The sequence below is a fragment of the Mytilus californianus genome, unplaced genomic scaffold (genome assembly GCF_021869535.1).
Source record: "Mytilus californianus isolate M0D057914Y unplaced genomic scaffold, xbMytCali1.0.p SCAF_6, whole genome shotgun sequence".
Classification (NCBI taxonomy): domain Eukaryota; kingdom Metazoa; phylum Mollusca; class Bivalvia; order Mytilida; family Mytilidae; genus Mytilus; species Mytilus californianus.
In genome coordinates, this window is record NW_026262712.1 from 2,566,732 (window position 1) to 2,585,787 (window position 19,056).

The window sequence follows — 19,056 nt, forward strand, 5'->3', positions numbered from 1 at the left end:
GCAGAGTCCAAATTTGTAATAATTAAAACAAATTCTGAGGAGTAGTTTATTGAGTACACTTTGCCTTAATGTTGTTTTGAAAGAAACTTGTTTAAGTAAAGTCCATGTCTGATTATCAATATGATTAAAAATGTTAAATACCCAAAGTGAAATCTGTTGGTCCAAGTTCTGCAACTGTCAATTAGGGATTACACGTGAGTCTTCGTCAAACTCTTATTGGAACCTCAGCATGTTATTGTACAGTATGTCTTCATGGCCTTAATGCCACTTTATATAACACACCCCTTCTGCCAACAGTCAATTAGAATGATAAGAATCTGCAAATAAAGATTTATATAAAATATTAAACATATAAATTGTCATTGATATGGTCATAATTATAAATTAACTGTTTATAAAACTTTGAATTTTTGAAATACTAAGGGCAGTAGTAAGGCTTTTCAGGGGTTCAAATTAGCGGTGGTCCGAGGTCCGTGACCTTCCATTTACAGGTTCGGACCTTCCCACCGGTAGTTAGTTACACCCGACAGACTTTCATATTTTTGCATGTTAAAAAAGTTACAAAAGAATTCAAAACAAATAAACTGCTTCGCTGAGCGCAGCTGAATACGCACGCAGAGGTCCAACCCTGAACAGTTGGGGCAAAAATGGACACAATATTCAAGCTTGATCATGTTGATACAGGTCTGAATTTGGATTGTTATTAAATATTTGATATATTATAGGTTTCTGAATAAATGTAGTCAAGAACTTGAAATTGGTTATATGAAAGATTTCTTGCTGTTGTGCAATACACTGTGCTGTTGTGCAATACTTAGTAAATCAGTTGTCAGACTATAAACAAATAAAATCTTATAACTCAGAAATGTAAAATTGAAAACTTTTAAAAATCAAAAGGGAGCTTACAATAAAATGCTTCGCTGGGGCGCAGCTTGATATGACCGCAGAGGTCGAACCCTGAACAGTTGGGGCAAGTATGGACACAACATTCAAGCTTGATACAGCTCTGAATTTGGATTGTTATTAAATATTTGACACAGCATAGGTTTCTGACACAGAAAGAATGTGGTCTAAGAACTTGAATTTTTTTAATTTACCTATTATGGTCCAATGTCCAAAATCAAAATACATGGTTAGATTCAGCATATCAAAGAACCCCATATATTCAATTTTTGTTAAAATCAAACAAAGTTTAATTTTGGACCCCAACTTGGACAAACTTGAAAACTGGGCCCATAATCAAAAATCTAAACATATGTTTAGATTCAGCATATCAAAGAACCCCAAGAAATCAATTTTTGCTAAAATCAAACTAAGTTTAATTTTGGACCCTTTGGACCTTAATGTAGACCAATTTAAAAAACAGGACTTAAAATTAAAAATCTAAATACACGGTTAGATTTGGAATATCAAAGAACCCCAAGAATTCAATTTTTGATGAAATCAAACAAAGTTTAATTTTGGACCCTTTTGACCTCAATATGAACCAATTTGATAGCGGGGCCCACAAATAAAAAATCTAAATTCATGGTTAGATTCAGCATATCAAAGAACCCCATATATTCAATTTTTGTTGAAATCAAAAAAAGTTTAATTTTGGACCCCAACTTGGACCAACTTGAAAACTGGGCCCATAATCAAAAATCTAAACACATGTTTAGATTCAGCATATCAAAGAACCCCAAGAATTCAATTTTTGTTAAAATCAAACTAAGTTTAATTTTGGACCCTTTGGACCTCAATGAAGACCAATTTAAAAAACGGGACCCAAATTAAACATCTAATAACACGGTTAGATTTGGCATATCAAAGAACCCCAATAATTCAATTTTTGATGAAATCAAACAAAGTTTAATTTAGGACCGTTTTGACCTCAATATGAACCAATCTGATAGTGGGGCCTACAAATAAAAAATCTAAATACATGGTTAGATTCAGCATATCAAAGAACCTCATATATTCAATTTTTGTTGAAATCAAACAAAGTTTAATTTTGGACCCCAATTTGGACCAACTTGAAAACTGGGCCCATAATCAAAAATCTAAATACATGTTTAGATTCAGCATATCAAAGAACCCCATATATTCAATTTTTGTTGAAATCAAACAAAGTTTAAATACTGGACCCTATCTTGGACCAACTTGAAAACTGGGCCCATAATCAAAAATCTAAACACATGTTTAGATTCAGCATATCAAAGAACCCCAAGAATTCAATTTTTGTTAAAATCAAACTAAGTTTAATTTTGGACCCTTTGGACCTTAATGTAGACCAATTTAAAAAACAGGACCCAAAATTAAAAATCTAAATACACGGTTAGATTTGGAATATCAAAGAGCCCCAATAATTCAATTTTAGATGAAATCAAACAAAGTTTAATTTTGGACCCTTTTGACCTCAATATGAACCAATTTGATAACGGGGTCCACAAATAAAAAATCTAAATACATGGTTAGATTCAGCATACCAAAGAACCCCATATATTCAATTTTTGTTGAAATCAAACAAAGTTTAATTTTGGACCCCAATTTGGACCAACTTGAAAACTGGGCCAAAAATCAAAAATCTAAATACATGTTTAGATTCAGCATATCAAAGAACCTCATATATTCAATTTTTGCTAAAATCAAACAAAGTTTAATTTTGGACCCGTTGGACCTTAATGTAGACTATTTTGAAAACTGGACCCAAAATTAAAAATCTAAATACACTGTTAGATTCGGCATAACAAATAAATAAATGTGATCAAAGATTTTACAAATCTAATGTGCCATACTGTGCAATTAAAGATTACTTCTTGAAATTTTTCAATATTTGAAATTTGAAAAAAAAATAATATTTGAAGAATAATTCTTTTTAATTTCTGAAATGAGAAAAAATTGACCCCCCACAATTTCTTTTTATCCCCCCCCCCCCTTTTTTCCCCCAAAAAATTCTTTCCCTGAAGATATGGTCATAATCTCAATTCAAATTTCCAATGGAGTTGGCAACCATAATTACCCATTTAATTTTACCATAGTGCTAACTTAATCTATTTTATAAAAGAATTAAAAACATAGTGTCATATCTTTCATATAGATTTTTTTGTAAAATAAAATGATGCAACATTTGCAGATATTTTTACTGGTCTTCCTTTATAAATATGCATTTCTTTAAACATAATTTAAAAGCAGTGTAAGGGAAGTAACCAAAACGTTGTATTTGGATTACCTCCCTTACACTGTTTTAAATTATCTTTATTGTTCATTAACCATTACTTTATACATAATTTAAAAGCAGTGTAAGGGAGATAATTTCAATGATGTATTTGATATATCTCCCTTACACTGCTTAAAATTATGTTTTGTACTAAAGTATTTGTCCATTAACCAGGACAACCTTGTTTTTCCCCCTTTTTTGCCCCTAATTCCTAAACGGTTTGAGCCATAACCCCCCAAAGCAAATCCTAACCATCCCTTTGTGGTATGGAAACTTGTAGTATAATTTCAGAGAGATCCATACACTGTTCCACAGTTATTGTCTGGAAACTAGAAAATGCTTATTTTTGGCCCCTTTTTGGCCCCTAATTCCTTAACTGTTGGTACCATAACCCCCAAAATCAATCCCAACCTTCCTTTTGTGGTATTTAACCTTATGGTAAAATTTCAAAAAGATCCATTCACTTAAACTAAAGTTAGAGTGCGAAAACCAATGTGTATTCGGACGACGACGACGCCGGACGACGACGACGCCGGACGACGACGACGACGCCAACGTCATACCAATATACGACCACAAAAATTTTTTTGCGGTCGTATAAAAATAGATATAAACAATTTACCAAAGTTTGATAAAAAATGCTGAAAGCATTTTTGAATTATTATCCGAAAACTGGAAAATCCCCCTTTTTGTAATGAATAAAACCCCATAAATCGGAAACGTATAATCTGAAATTTATAAAAATCAAAAGGGAGCTCATGTCGATAGAAATAAACAATTCACCAAAGTTTCTTGCAAATTGGTGAAATTGTTTTTAAGTTATTGTCTGAAAACTGGAAAATCCCCCCTTTTTCAATGAATAAAACCCCAAAACTCGGAAACGGTACATCCCAAATTAATAATAAAATGCTCCGCAGGGCGCAGCTTGATACGACCGCAGAGGTCGAACCCTGAACAGTTGGGGCAAGTATGGACACAACATTCAAGCTTGATACAGCTCTGAATTTGGATTGTGATTAAATATTTGACACAGCATAGGTTTCTGACACAGAATGAATGTGGTCTAAGAACTTAAAAATTTTAAATTGGACATTCACCTATTATGGTCCAATATCCAAAATCTAAATACATGGTCAGATTCAGCATATCAAAGAACCCCAAGAATTCAAATCTTGATGAAATCAAACAAAGTTTAATTTTGGACCCTTTTGACCTCAATGTGGACAAAGTTGATAACGGGGCCCAAAAATCAAAAATCTAAATACATGGTTAGATTCAGCATATCAAAGAACCACACATATATTCACTTTTGTTGAAATCAAACAAAGTTTAATTTTGAACCCCATAATCAAAAATCTAAATACATGTTTAGATTCAGCATATCAAAGAACCCTAAGAATTAAATTTTTGTTAAAATCAAACTTAGTTTAATTTTGGACCCTTTGGACCTTAATGTAGACCAATTTGAAAACGGAACCAAAAATTAAGAATCTAAATACACGGTTAGATTCGGCATATCAAAGAACCCCAATAATTCAATTTTTGATGAAATCAAACAAAGTTTAATTTTGGACCCTTTGGACCTCAATGTGGACCAATTTAAAAACAGGGCCCGAAATCCAAAAACTTAATACATGGTTAGATTCAGCATATCAAAGAACCCCAAGAATTCAAGAATAAAACCCCATTGAAATTGGTCAAGAAATAAGCAATTTATACAAAGTATCTTCTTTTGCACAATACTGTGCAATTGAATATTTCTTGCTATTGCGCAATACTGCACAATTGACAATTTCTTGCTATTGCGCAATATTGTGCTATTGGATATTTCTTGCTATTGCGCAATACTGTGCAATTGAAGATTTCTTGATATTGCGCAATACTGTGCAATTGAAGATTTCTTGCTATTGTGCAATACTGTGCAATTGAAAATTTCTTGCTATTGCACAATACTTATTATATAATAATTTACACATCCTGTTTGGTGTGTATCTCCTACCATATCATTATTATTTGCTTTTAAATATAAATCAGAAATAACCAACTTAAAATGGAAAATTTTAAAAGAAAAAAAAAAGGAAAAAAAAAAAATCCCCCCCCCCCAAATTTTTTGAACCCCCTTATGATTCATCACCCCTAAACTCAATCCCAGCCTTCCCTTTGTGGTATGGTACCTTGCAGTACAATTTCAGATAGATCCATACACTTGAACACAAGTTATTGTCTGGAAACTAGAAAAATGTGTTTTTTGGCCCCTTATTCCTAAACGTTTCGGGCAATTACCCCGAAACTCAATTCCAGCTTTCCCTTTGTGATATAGAACCTTGTGGTACAATTTCAGAGAGATCCATACACTTGAACACAAGTTGTTGTCTGGAAACTAGAAAAATGTGTTTTTTGGCCCCTTATTCCTAAACGTTTCGGGCAATTACCCCGAAACTCAATTCCAGCTTTCCCTTTGTGATATAGAACCTTGTGGTACAATTTCAGAGAGATCCATACACTTGAACACAAGTTGTTGTCTGGAAACTAGAAAAATGTGTTTTTTGGCCCCTTTTTGGCCCCTTATTCCTAAACGTTTCGGGCAATTACCCCCAAACTCAATTCCAGCTTTCCCTTTGTGATATGGAACCTTGTAGTACAATTTCAGAAAGATCCATACATTTTCACACAAGTTATTGTTATGAAACTAGAAAAATGCTTGTTTTTTGCCCCTTTTTTGGCCCCTAATTCCTAATATTTTGAGGCAATTACCCCCAAAATCAACCCCAGCATTCCCTTTGTGATATGGAACCTTGTGGTACAATGTCAGAGAGATCCATACACTAACACACAAGTTATGTCTGGAAGTTACAAAAATGCTTATTTTTTGCCCCTTTTTGGCCCCTAATTCCTTAACTGTTGGTACCATAACCCCCAAAATCAATCCCAACCTTCCTTTTGTGGTATTGAACCTGATGGTAAAATTTCATAGAGATCCATTCACTTAAACTAAAGTTAGAGTGCGAAAACCAATGTGTCTTCGGACGACGACGACAACGACGACGACGCCATACCAATATACGACCGCAAAAATTTTTGCGGTCGTATAAAAATTGAATCGTAATTTCCTGTCAATATGCACATCTACATAGTATGTCCTTATTATCTAAAAAGGTTTCATGAAATTCTGTTGTGTGGTTTCAGAGGAGTTGCGATGACAAACTGTTGCAGTAGTACATTATAGCAAATAAGTTCAAAGGGGCGCAACTCCTAGAAAAAAAATTGAATCGTAATTTCCTGTCGATATGCACATCTACATAGTATGTCCTTATTATCTGAAAAGGTTTCATGAAATTCTGTTGTGTGGTTTGAGAGGAGTTGCGATGACAAACTGTTGCAGTAGTACATTAAAGCAAATAAGTTCAAAGGGGCGCAACTCCTAGAAAAATAAAATGCTTCGCTGGGGCGCAGCTTGATACGACCGCAGAGGTCGAACCCTGAACAGTTGGGGCAAGTATGGACACAACATTCAAGCTTGATACAGCTCTGAATTTGGATTGTTATTAAATATTTGACACAGCATAGGTTTCTGACACAGAAAGAATGTGGTCTAAGAACTTGAATTTTTTTAATTTACCTATTATGGTCCAATGTCCAAAATCAAAATACATGGTTAGATTCAGCATATCAAAGAACCCCATATATTCAATTTTTGTTAAAATCAAACAAAGTTTAATTTTGGACCCCAACTTGGACAAACTTGAAAACTGGGCCCATAATCAAAAATCTAAACATATGTTTAGATTCAGCATATCAAAGAACCCCAAGAAATCAATTTTTGCTAAAATCAAACTAAGTTTAATTTTGGACCCTTTGGACCTTAATGTAGACCAATTTAAAAAACAGGACTTAAAATTAAAAATCTAAATACACGGTTAGATTTGGAATATCAAAGAACCCCAAGAATTCAATTTTTGATGAAATCAAACAAAGTTTAATTTTGGACCCTTTTGACCTCAATATGAACCAATTTGATAGCGGGGCCCACAAATAAAAAATCTAAATTCATGGTTAGATTCAGCATATCAAAGAACCCCATATATTCAATTTTTGTTGAAATCAAAAAAAGTTTAATTTTGGACCCCAACTTGGACCAACTTGAAAACTGGGCCCATAATCAAAAATCTAAACACATGTTTAGATTCAGCATATCAAAGAACCCCAAGAATTAAATTTTTGTTAAAATCAAACTTAGTTTAATTTTGGACCCTTTGGACCTTAATGTAGACCAATTTGAAAACGGAACCAAAAATTAAGAATCTAAATACACGGTTAGATTCGGCATATCAAAGAACCCCAATAATTCAATTTTTGATGAAATCAAACAAAGTTTAATTTTGGACCCTTTGGACCTCAATGTGGACCAATTTAAAAACAGGGCCCAAAATCCAAAAACTTAATACATGGTTAGATTCAGCATATCAAAGAACCCCAAGAATTCAAGAATAAAACCCCATTGAAATTGGTCAAGAAATAAGCAATTTATACAAAGTATCTTCTTTTGCACAATACTGTGCAATTGAATATTTCTTGCTATTGCGCAATACTGCACAATTGACAATTTCTTGCTATTGCGCAATATTGTGCTATTGGATATTTCTTGCTATTGCGCAATACTGTGCAATTGAAGATTTCTTGATATTGCGCAATACTGTGCAATTGAAGATTTCTTGCTATTGTGCAATACTGTGCAATTGAAAATTTCTTGCTATTGCACAATACTTATTATATAATAATTACAAACGAAAGTGAACCAACGCCTGGTGAGTCTGTAGTGAGTTAGAGTCCCTGAAGTGGATACCTCGGGTATGCAGGGTCGTTATGATGAAACACAATAATGTAGAAAGTCTTATAACAACAACACTGGAGGGACTGCTGCAGAAAATTTATTGATCGACATGTTTCGGTGCCTAGGGCACCGAAACATGTCGATCAATAAATTTTCTGCAGCAGTCCCTCCAGTGTTGTTGTTATAAGACTTTCTACATTATTATATAATAATTTACACATACTGTTTGGTGTGTATCTCCTACCATATCATTATTATTTGCTTTTAAATATAAATCAGAAATAACCAACTTAAAATGGAAAATTTTAAAAGAAAAAAAAAAGGAAAAAAAAAAAATCCCCCCCCCCCAAATTTTTTGAACCCCCTTATGATTCATCACCCCTAAACTCAATCCCAGCCTTCCCTTTGTGGTATGGTACCTTGCAGTACAATTTCAGATAGATCCATACACTTGAACACAAGTTATTGTCTGGAAACTAGAAAAATGTGTTTTTTGGCCCCTTATTCCTAAACGTTTCGGGCAATTACCCCGAAACTCAATTCCAGCTTTCCCTTTGTGATATAGAACCTTGTGGTACAATTTCAGAGAGATCCATACACTTGAACACAAGTTGTTGTCTGGAAACTAGAAAAATGTGTTTTTTGGCCCCTTTTTGGCCCCTTATTCCTAAACGTTTCGGGCAATTACCCCCAAACTCAATTCCAGCTTTCCCTTTGTGATATGGAACCTTGTAGTACAATTTCAGAAAGATCCATACATTTTCACACAAGTTATTGTTATGAAACTAGAAAAATGCTTGTTTTTTGCCCCTTTTTTGGCCCCTAATTCCTAATATTTTGAGGCAATTACCCCCAAAATCAACCCCAGCATTCCCTTTGTGATATGGAACCTTGTGGTACAATGTCAGAGAGATCCATACACTAACACACAAGTTATGTCTGGAAGTTACAAAAATGCTTATTTTTTGCCCCTTTTTGGCCCCTAATTCCTTAACTGTTGGTACCATAACCCCCAAAATCAATCCCAACCTTCCTTTTGTGGTATTGAACCTTATGGTAAAATTTCATAGAGATCCATTCACTTAAACTAAAGTTAGAGTGCGAAAACCAATGTGTCTTCGGACGACGACGACAACGACGACGACGCCATACCAATATACGACCGCAAAAATTTTTGCGGTCGTATAAAAATTGAATCGTAATTTCCTGTCAATATGCACATCTACATAGTATGTCCTTATTATCTAAAAAGGTTTCATGAAATTCTGTTGTGTGGTTTCAGAGGAGTTGCGATGACAAACTGTTGCAGTAGTACATTATAGCAAATAAGTTCAAAGGGGCGCAACTCCTAGAAAAAAAATTGAATCGTAATTTCCTGTCGATATGCACATCTACATAGTATGTCCTTATTATCTGAAAAGGTTTCATGAAATTCTGTTGTGTGGTTTGAGAGGAGTTGCGATGACAAACTGTTGCAGTAGTACATTAAAGCAAATAAGTTCAAAGGGGCGCAACTCCTAGAAAAATAAAATGCTTCGCTGGGGCGCAGCTTGATACGACCGCAGAGGTCGAACCCTGAACAGTTGGGGCAAGTATGGACACAACATTCAAGCTTGATACAGCTCTGAATTTGGATTGTTATTAAATATTTGACACAGCATAGGTTTCTGACACAGAAAGAATGTGGTCTAAGAACTTGAATTTTTTCAAAATTTACCTATTATGGTCCAATGTCCAAAATCAAAATACATGGTTAGATTCAGCATATCAAAAGAACCCCATATAATCAATTTTTGTTAAAATCAAACAAAGTTTAATTTTGGACCCCAACTTGGACAAACTTATACAAGAGTGCACACACTGAAATGTCTCGCCTTCTTTACTTATCATTGATATTATGTTGATAGTCCTAAATATAAAGCTTTATTACAACTGTCACATAAACTTATTATTAACCAAGTTAACTAAACATTGACCAATGAACCATGAAAATGAGGTCACGGTCAGATGAACCATGCTAGGCAGGCATGTACAGCTAACAATTCTTCCATACAACAAATATAGTTGACCTATTGCTTTTAGTTTAAGAAAAACAGACCAAAACACAAAAACTTAACACTGAGCAATGAACCTTGAAAAAGAGGTCAAGGTAAAAAAAAAACTGTGTGACTGACAAATAGATCATAAAATATTTCCATACACCAAATATAGTTGAACTATTGCATATAGTATTAGAAAAAAAGACCAAAACTCAAAAACTTAACTTTGACCACTGAACCATGAAAATGAGGTCAAGGTCAGATGACACCTGCCCGCTAGACATGTACACCTTACAATCATTCCATACACCAACTATAGTAGGCCTATTGCATACAGTATAAGAAAAACAGACCAAAACACAAAAACTTAACTATAACCACTGAACCATGAAAATGAGGTCAAGGTCAGATGACACCTGCCAGTTGGACATGTACACCTTACAGTCCTTCCATACACTGAATATACTAGACCTATTGCTTATAGTATCTGAGATATGGACTTGACCACCAAAACTTAACCTTGTTCACTGATCCATGAAATGAGGTCGAGGTCAAGTGAAAACTGTCTGACGGGCATGAGGACCTTGCAAGGTACGCACATACCAAATATAGTTGAACTATTGCATATAGTATTAGAAAAAAAGACCAAAACTCAAAAACTTAACTTTGACCACTGAACCATGAAAATGAGGTCAAGGTTAGATGACACCTGCCCGCTAGACATGTACACCTTACAATCATTCCATACACCAACTATAGTAGACCTATGGCATACAGTATAGGAAAAACAGACCAAAACACAAAAACTTAACTATAACCACTGAACCATGAAAATGAGGTCAAGGTCAGATGACACCTGCCAGTTGGGCATGTACACCTTACAGTCCTTCCATACACCGAATATACTTGACCTATTGCTTATAGTATCTGAGATATGGACTTGACCACCAAAACTTAACCTTGGTTACTGATCCATGAAATGAGGTCGAGGTCAAGTGAAAACTGTCTGACGGGCATGAGGACCTTGCAAGGTACGCACATACCAAATAGAGTTATCCTATTACTTATAATAAGAGAGAATCTAACATTACAAAAAATCTTAACTTTTTTTTCAAGTAGTCACTGAACCATGAAAATGAGGTCAAGGACATTGGACATGTGACTGACGGAAACTTCGTAACATGAGGCATCCATATACAAAGTATGAAGCATCCAGACCTTCCACCTTCTAAAATATAAAGCTTTTAAGAAGTTAGCTAACGCCGCCGCCGCCGCCGCCGCCGCCGCCGGATCACTATCCCTATGTCGAGCTTTCTGCGACAAAAGTCGCAGGCTCGACAAAAATGGGCCCATAATCAAAAATCTAAACACATGTTTAGATTCAGCATATCAAAGAACCCCAAGAATTCAATTTTTGCTAAAATCAAACTAAGTTTAATTTTGGACCCTTTGGACCTTAATGTAGACCAATTTAAAAAACGGGACTTAAAATTAAAAATCTTAATACACAGTTAGATTTGGAATATCAAAGAACCCCAATAATTCAATTTTTGATGAAATCAAACAAAGTTTAATTTTGCACCCTTTTGACCTCAATATGAACCAATTTAATAGCGGGGCCCACAAATAAAAAATCTAAATTCATGGTTAGATTCAGCATATCAAAGAACCCCATATCTTCAATTTTTGTTGAAATCAAAAAAAGTTTAATTTTGGACCCCAACTTGGACCAACTTGAAAACTGGGCCCATAATCAAAAATCTAAACACATGTTTAGATTCAGCATATCAAAGAACCCCAATAATTCAATTTTTGTTAAAATCAAACTAAGTTTAATTTTGGACCCTTTGGACCTCAATGAAGACCAATTTAAAAAACGGGACCCAAATTAAAAATCTAAAAACACGGTTAGATTTGGCATATCAAAGAACCCCAATAATTCAATTTTCGATGAAATCAAACAAAGTTTAATTTTGGACCCTTTTGACCTCAATATGAACCAATTTGATAGCGGGGCCTACAAATAAAAAATCTAAATACATGGTTAGATTCAGCATATCAAAGAACCTCATATATTCAATTTTTGTTGAAATCAAACAAAGTTTAATTTTGGACCCCAATTTGGACCAACTTGAAAACTGGGCCCATAATCAAAAATCTAAATACATGTTTAGATTCAGCATATCAAAGAACCCCATATATTCAATTTTTGTTGAAATCAAACAAAGTTTAAATACTGGACCCTATCTTGGACCAACTTGAAAACTGGGCCCATAATCAAAAATCTAAACACATGTTTAGATTCAGCAAATCAAAGAACCCCAAGAATTCAATTTTTGTCAAAGTCAAACTAAGTTTAATTTTGGACCCTTTGGACCTCAATGTAGACCAATTTAAAAAACAGGACCCAAAATTAAAAACCTAAATACACGGTTAGATTTGGAATATCAAAGAACCCCAATAATTCAATTTTAGATGAAATCAAACAAAGTTTAATTTTGGACCCTTTTGACCTCAATATGAACCAATTAGATAACGGGGTCCACAAATAAAAAATCTAAATACATGGTTAGATTCAGCATATCAAAGAACCCCATATATTCAATTTTTGTTGAAATCAAACAAAGTTTAATTTTGGACCCCAATTTGGACCAACTTGAAAACTGGGCCAAAAATCAAAAATCTAAATACATGTTTAGATTCAGCATATCAAAGAACCTCATATATTCAATTTTTGCTAAAATCAAACAAAGTTTAATTTTGGACCCTTTGGACATTAATGTAGACTATTTTGAAAACTGGACCCAAAATTAAAATCTAAATACACTGTTAGATTCGGCATAACAAATAAATAAATGTGATCAAAGATTTTACAAATCTAATGCGCCATACTGTGCAATTAAAGATTACTTCTTGAAATTTTTCAATATTTGAAATTTGAAAAAAAAATAATATTTGAAGAATAATTCTTTTTAATTTCTGAAATCTGAAATGAGAAAAAATTGGCCCCCCACAATTTCTTTTTATCCCCCCCCCCCCCTTTTTTCCCCCAAAAAATTCTTTCCCTCAAGATATGGTCATAATCTCAATTCAAATTTCCAATGGAGTTGGCAACCATAATTACCCATTTAAATTTACCATAGTGCTAACTTAATCTATTTTATAATAGAATTAATAAAAATATAGTGTCAAATCTTTCATATGGATTTTTTTGTAAAAAAAAAAGATGAAAACATTTGCAGATATTTTTACTGGTTTTCCTTTATAAATATGCATTTCTTTAAACATAATTTAAAAGCAGTGTAAGGGAAGTAACCAAAACGTTGTATTTGGATTACCTCCCTTACACTGTTTTAGATTATCTTTATTGTTCATTAACCATTACTTTATACATAATTTAAAAGCAGTGTAAGGGAGATAATTTCAATGATGTATTTGATTTATCTCCCTTACACTGCTTTAAATTATGTTTTGTACTAAAGTATTTGTCCATTAACCAGGACAACCATGTTTTTCCCCCTTTTTTGCCCCTAATGCCTAAACGGTTTGAGCCATAACCCCCCAAAGCAAATCCTAACCATCCCTTTGTGGTATGAAAACTTGTAGTATAATTACAGAGAGATCCATACACCGTTCCACAGTTATTGTCTGGAAACTAGAAAATGCTCATTTTTGGCCCCTTTTTGGCCCCTAATTCCTCAACTGTTGGTACCATAACCCCCAAAATCAATCCCAACCTTCCTTTTGTGGTATTTAACCTTATGGTCAAATTTCAAAAAGATCCATTCACTTAAACTAAAGTTAGAGTGCGAAAACCAATATGTATTCGGACGACGACGCCGGACGACGACGACAACGACAACGCCAACGTCATACCAATATACGACCACAAAATTTTTTGGCGGTCGTATAAAAAACGAAAGGGAGCTCAGGTCAATAGATATGAACAATTCACAAAAGTGTCATGCAAATCGGTGAAATGTTTTTAGAGTTATTTTGTCCGAAAACTGGAAAATCCCCCCTTTTTTAATGAATAAAACCCCAAAACTCAGAAACAGTAAATCCGAAATTTATAAAAAACAAAAGAGAGCTCACTTAAATAGATATGAACAATTCACAAAAGTTTCATGCAAATTGGTGAAATTGTTTTTGGGTTATTGTCCGAAAACTGGAAAATCCCCCCTTTTTTAATGAATAAAACCCCAAAACTCAGAAATGGTAAATCTGAAATTTATAAAAAACGAAAGGGAGCTCACGTCAATAGATATGAACAATTCACAAAAGTTTCATGCAAATTGGTGAAATTGTTTTTGGCTTATTGTCCGAAAACTGGAAAATCCCCCCTTTTTTAATGAATAAAACCCCAAAACTCGGAAATGGTAAATCTGAAATTTATAAAAAACGAAAGGGAGCTCACGTCAAAAGATATAAACAATTCACCAAAGTTTCATGCATATTGGTTAAAGCGTTTTCGAATTAATGTCCGACATGTTGACAACGGACGGACGGACAGACGGACGGAAGGACAGACGGACGGACAGACAGTCAACGGTATACCATAATACGTCCCGTAAACGGGCGTATAAAAATATAAAAATCTAGTATAAAAATAATCCTAAAATATGCAATTTTACTGAAAGAAAACTCATGTGTTTGCTTAAATTCTTCACAATTGATGTGATTGTTGTCACGTGACCGGTCGCCGTACACAATACTGGAAAACTCGAGAATATAATATTAAAACATAACTAGTACATGGTATGAGTCTGTTTGTTTTTTGGGTGACCTCTTCCAAAAGAAACCCTGATGAAACAGCAGATACAGCGGGCGTGATTGATGAAACGGCTTAAGGATGTTCACACCTCTTGTTTTTGAATTTTTGCCAGATATTTAGAATCCTCTGGCTTTATCCATGTAGTGCCATTAAAAATTTTGCCCACTAACCCCTACTTTTCTTTCCATAACTTGATCACATATAGTTTAAAATGTCATCTTTGAAAATCTTATAAAATCCTTGATATTTTTTCATTGTTTTTGAAAGAAAAAAATTGCCAATATTAAATGTATGAAAAGTCTAGAGAGAATTATTTCCCGCCAAATTTTCAATGGCTTATAGCTCGAAAACAAGCACACAAACCCTTCATTTTTTTCTGCTTTTTTAGTTTCTTTATTTATATACTATCAATTTATAACAGTCTTTTAAAAAGCTTGTTATTTTGAAACAGAGTTGCAAACATCCTTAAGAAAGATGGGATCTGACTTAAGACCAATAATACAACAGAGAAAAACAAGAACGTAATTTTTTCCCACACACAGTGAAAGGAAAAGTGCCCTAGTTCGTTGGACAAAAGAAACCTTAAAACTTGACCCCATAAAAAATCATGATGAAAAATTACCACCCAGCATCAATATATCTTGCTAAAAAAATGGTTAAAAGAAACCGAACCCAAGTTTGAAAACGAAGTTGAGCTGTTATCTGACACAAAGTTGGGCCGTCCCCAGTGTGTTCTTAAGCAGCAATTGAAACCAAACCAATTAAAAAGGTACAAATTGTTATTTAACACAGCGTATAGTGTTGGGGAAAAGGGGAAGCCTTTTTCTGACTGAATTTATTTAAGAAATTCAGAGAAAAATGAGATTAATGTAGTAAGATATGATGAGTGCTTTAAAATGGTAAGCATTTTCTGTTTTTATAATTTGAATTTTCAATAAAAATTGGACCTTCTAAGAATAAAGGAGGACCTTCAAGTATTTTTGGTGAAAGGTCCTGGACCTTCCATGGCCTAAAGTAAATTTGAACTCCTTTTCTACCTCAGGAATAGATTACCTTAACTGTATTTGGCAAAACTTTTAGGAATTTTTGGTCCTCAATGCTCTTCAACTTCGTACTTTTTTTGGCCTTTTTAACTTTTTTTTATTCGTGTGTCACTGATGAGTCTTTTGAAGACGAAACGCGCGTCTGGCGCAAATACAAAATTTCAATCCTGTATCTATGATGAGTTTATTTGTAAACAGATGTTAACCTGTAAACAAAAGTGCACAATCTGTTTTGTCTGCTTAACCATATGTTAACTGATTATCATTGAATCTAATATGTTGAAAGATTAAGTCAGATCAAGGTCTAAATACTGATGTAGAAATATGGTCATATCCGGCATAAAGATTAAGTCAGATCAAGGTCTGTATATACTGATGTAGAAATATGAGGTCAAAGTCATATCCGGCATTAAGGAGCAAGAGCAAAGACTGGTCGGCTCGGAGTCAGAATAATGTGTCCGGGTAAGGTAATATGTCTTCCAGCTGACTGTTACCTTGTGAACAAGCAGGTTAAAAATCTGACAAAGTCGTTCTAGTACAAAGCAGCGTTACATGTATATTCATATTACATTAACATGTTCCTGTCCTGAATATGCATATTAATTTGCCGCTGGACGTTAAGCATCCATCATCATTATCATGAAAGTCATGTGAACACCTTACAATCATTCTATACATCTTGTTTATTTTTGTTATTTATTATTTTATATTGTTAAACAAGGACTTAATTAATGAGCATTTAAATAGTATAAGTCTGTTATTTTTGTTTTGATATGTTTAGAAATTAGACATGTTAGAGCTGATTTCCTCAGCAATACCAATACAAATAAGTCCACACAAAGAAAGTACATTTACTTTAGTACATATATACAGTAACTCCTACAAGGAGAGGACTGACAATTTCAGCAGTATTGCTTATTTGTTGATCTTGTCTTGCTGGTAATTTTTTTCTATTAAAATTGCTCTCTTCATGCATCTAACATGTCTAATATAGTTTTAAAGATAATTGTCAAATTATTTTTTAAATGTAAATATCGTCGAACATTTTTCATCTCGCCATTTAACTTAAAAAAATGTGCCGATTCTATAAACCGATGTCGTACTTTGAAAAGGATATGATAGCTATTTAAAAAGTGAAGAAATGGTTGTTTTAACCCTTTAGCCCCCAATCCCGCCTGTAGGCGTGATGGCGACAACCATTCTTTGATGGCCCGTATGACCCTCCATACCTTTTTTGAACTGCCCCAGCTGAACTGTCATGATAGCAGGGACTTCAACCAAGCAGTTCATGGTCCATAAACTCTTCTCAGATGTCTGTTCATGAAAATATGGCACTTTGAAGGCCGTTTAAGAGTTCAAAATCGGAAAAACGTGAAAAGTAGCCAAAATCGGGTGGGGGTGGGCATCTTTTGATGGCCACTACGTAACTGGTAGTGACTGTAGGTATAAACTATTATCATAAATGCATGCATAGGTGGTAAAGGAACACAACGAGGTATAATATGGCCAATAGGAATCTAGTCTGTAAAATCTAGGTCACCGTTTTGTCAAAAATCCGTAAAAACGGACATTTAGGCACACCTGACTTGACAATAATAATTCCCCAGCAAGACACTTAAGTCCAATATACTCCCAGTTAGCATTAATGGACTGCTGTAACTATAGGGTAATACTTGAATGACAAAGAAAAACAGTCTGGTCAATGTTCACCTCTCAAGGTCGTTTAAAAATCGGAAAATAGACGGAAAATTTACATTTTTCAGTGGGGGTGGGTTCAAACCCACGAGAAAATATTCCACCTCCCACCCCACCCTCCACCCATGCCATCCAGCCCCAAATCTCAATACATAGTTTAATAGATGAGCATCAGTTACAGCATCAAGAGTCTGCTAATTTGCATATAATTTGCATATGATTGCAAATTTTCGAAAATGCCTGATTTTCCAGAAATCTCTTGGGGGCGAATGAGTTAATCAGAGATTATCATTTCTCTAATTCTTTGACAATTTCATGAATTTAACCCTTTCCAGACCCATCATATATAAAATGAATTAATCAACCTGTAGTTGCTGATGATTGGATGAGTTTAAGGGTCATAACCTTTATCAGCTCACTGGATGAATCAAACAAGTTGCTTTTTTAAAAAAAAAAGTCAATACGTGAACCTTAGAACTTTTATTATGCTAATTATTATTTCAACTGAATTGTAAATTATATCTCAGTATTTTCATTACCATGTGTGTGGAGGATAATATTTTCTTTTTATTGTAAATCAGGACAATTATGGCATGTTGAGAGATAACAAGACATTTCGGCACCCAGACAAATCGTCACCCAGGTCCCAAAACATTCGGCATCGTTTTGGACATTTCGCATCCGTTTTGGACATTTCGGGACCAGGACATTTCGGGACCAAGACAATTCGGCACCTCATTTTTTATATATATATATTTATCGCTATTTTACAAAATTTTCCTATGATCTTGCTGACTGATCATTTTCTTTCTCAGTGGAGTCGAGTGATATGAAAAATTATCGCTAGAAACTAAGGGCCCATGTGCCCGTTGTCAATAAAATTAACAACGTCGTCATAGCTAAAACAGCGATTATTAAAACAGATTATCATTGGTCATCTCAACTTGATTGCTTTTCTCACTTTCGCCGTACCGGCTCAAGCGAGAAAATCAATCTCGTTGAGATAACCAACGATAATCTATAAATATTAAGAAAAATAAAAAGAATTGTTACAGAAATATTAAAATCCGTAAATAAAATATGCATTACAAAATTTGAAAAAATAATCGTCTTTTTATCAATTAAATCCTAAACGATGGTGTTTGAATAAACATCATTAAATTTTAATTAAAACCTAATTGATTGTTAAATATGATGGTGTTTGAATAAACATCATTTAATTAAATCATAATTAATTGTAGTTATGCATTAATCAGTATTTTATGTAAGTGTATAGACTGTGGGACCAGTATTGTAGCAACAGCATCTCCACCTCCAGAATGGAGAAATCTATGAAATCAATTTTCATGCATATAGAAAAAGAATACACACAAATAAGACAGCTACCCAAATGACTAAGCTGCACATGCCAAGAAATCTAAGCTAAAAATTCCGGTAGACCTCCTAGAGTGTTATTTGTAAAACCAGTAGAAAAT

At 34.1% G+C, this 19,056-nt stretch overlaps 1 protein-coding gene across 1 annotated transcript in view; it reads right to left on the minus strand.

The window, feature by feature from the left end:
- LOC127705481 (uncharacterized) overlaps positions 1-19,056 on the minus strand; it is a 166,390-nt gene that overhangs the window by 94,760 nt on the left and 52,574 nt on the right. Inside the window, exon 2 of the mRNA XM_052209797.1 lies at positions 142-317. The gene's annotated coding sequence lies outside the window, so the exon portion shown is untranslated. The remainder of the gene's footprint in view (positions 1-141; positions 318-19,056) is intronic.